Source organism: Pteropus alecto, unplaced genomic scaffold, assembly GCF_000325575.1.
Source record: "Pteropus alecto unplaced genomic scaffold, ASM32557v1 scaffold92, whole genome shotgun sequence".
In the NCBI taxonomy this organism is placed as follows: domain Eukaryota; kingdom Metazoa; phylum Chordata; class Mammalia; order Chiroptera; family Pteropodidae; genus Pteropus; species Pteropus alecto.
Window position 1 is genome coordinate 14,272,456 of NW_006432447.1, and position 2,501 is coordinate 14,274,956.

The window sequence follows — 2,501 nt, forward strand, 5'->3', positions numbered from 1 at the left end:
TATTATTCATTTTTTTGGAACGTTAATGCCAGAGTTTCCAATCAGAAGCCTGGTTGTCAAAAACAAATGCTGCCTTCAATTCATGGTCACTAAATGCATGGGGATTAAGCTATTCTTAGTCTTGAGACTAAGGTTCAAATTGGCTCATGTCAGTAAATGCACAGTCATCACTCAATTCATTTGATAGGGTTGGTTTTTAGTTCTATTGTTAAGAATAACTGTTTAAAAATAACCAAGCCTCCAGTGTTCGTGAGAGTTGACTGTTTCATCACACATTGGCTAAGGCTAAATTGACCCTCTTTAGGAGGCAATTTAAAATTAATTGTAAAATTCCAGTAAATTAAATATTACTAGCAGAAATGATTGATTATAATTAAGAAAAACTTAGTTGAATTAACATAAGATTTCAACTGATAAATTTTTAAAATTATGATTAACAAATGTCCCAAGAAAACAATGTTCTTAGCATATAGAATCCATTGAGTTTTTTTTAGAGCAAAATTGAGTGTTTAATATAGCTACATATGACTTTGCTTTGGCATCAGATCAGTCTAATCTTAAATATGTAGGAATATTAACACTGTAAGTATGAGATACATTTTAAAACAATTTTATTGAAATTTATAGGGATTAGACTTAAGATTTTGGAATCAATTTTGAGAGGCAAAATACTTGTTTTTTTTGTTTGTTTGTTATTTTACTAAATTCAGCCTTTTTTAAAAATATGTATTTGTAATCTCATTATTACTTTTTTTTTCCAGAAGAGAATCATCAAAATAACATGTGAGTTGGCCCAGGTTCCTCACAGATAATTTGTGATGAAGCCAGATACCATGTTCATAATTCTGTGATGATCAATCTGTGCCCAGCTCCCTTGGCCGCAAGGCTTTTCCTCAATATTTAACACTTCCACACATTTTTCCATAATGCCTTTACAACGCAGATGTCATCTGATAAAATCTTCTTGACTCTTTCATGAAAGCTAAACTTTCCATATTCTCAAGAACTTTATTTCTTTTCTATTTCTAATAATATTAGAACTTTATTTCTTTTCTATTAGAACTTTATTTCTTTTCTATTTCTAATAATATTAGCTCACAGATACAAAAGTATTTACCCAGTATTAACCTCCCTAGCCCATGTCCTAGGCTGAAATTATGCAAGAATGTATTTTAAATTGAGTTGACAAGTATCCAATAAACCCATATTGTTATTTTTTGTTAATAGAATTCTATATCATCTCACCATAGCTTAAAAATTCCGTAACAACATCACTTCTCAATGGATTTATGTTTCAAGAGGTTTAGACAAATAGCTAGTGATTTCAAAAAAAAAAAAAAAATTATTTCCTGGGAAAAAAATGTAATCTGGGACCCCAGAAAAGGATTCTCTCTTTGTTAATTTTCTTTAGTCCTGTTTTATCGTGTTCTCACACTACCTGGATTTGAAGATTTGATGATTTGATAAAGGTTCAACTTGTATGCTTAAAGTCAGTAGCTTGTAAGAAATGATAAAATGCATTATGCAACTCAAATTGCTAGTGTAATAATATTACTAGAGACCACAGTACCTTGATATTACATCTACTTATCAACCTCGCCAAAGCTCTAAAGTGATTAAGGTTCCTTAGAACTGGTCACTGTACAAGTACTTACTTTTAGTTATATTTTTTTGTTCACAAATCATTTAGTCTTATTGCTTTGAGAGCTGACTTGTTGGTCATGAAAAGAACATGATCCCATTTTCTGTGGTCTTAGTAAACTTGACCAAACTATACGATACTTCACTTGATCATAAATACTAACCATCAGATTTAAGTTCAACTCAGCTATCCAAGAAGGATAACTTTCCATCACTGAGAAAAGAGAAGACACTCAGATTGAAGGTAATTCTTAGTCCTTTCACACCAGAGCATTGATAAGCCAACCAAGGAATTCTTTAAACTCTGTGACTCTTTGTAACTTGCACAAACTTCTAATCAAGTAGCACATGCAAAGTTTTTCCAAGGCAGCACCTGTCCTCCATCACCATTCAGAATTCTGGTAAGGTATAACTCCATTCTTGGAAGTAACAAACAACCTTACAGGCCTTCTGAGGATGATATATCAACATATCTATCTTTCACTGAAAGCCCTGATATCATTCTCAGAACTTGTAAGTGGGCAATGGAGATTTGTCATATAAATGATCCATTTTACTGCCTGATAGTAGACTCTGTAGTTATTGAAGCATACCTTAGAAAGACCAGCAGAGGTGCTCCAGAAATCAGTCTGCCCTTTTCAAGAAGACCAACAGCAATCAATGTGTAAAACATTCCTTGTCAGGATTCAATTCAAATACAGGCATACCTTGAAGATATGGTAGGTTCCTTTTCAGAGCACTGTAATAAAGTGTGTCTTGTGATAAAGCAGGCCCTAATCTTTCTGCTGACGAAGGCTTTCACCTTCAATTTGTAAAAAACACAACACCTGTGATGCAAAGTGAAGTACAATAAAAGGAGG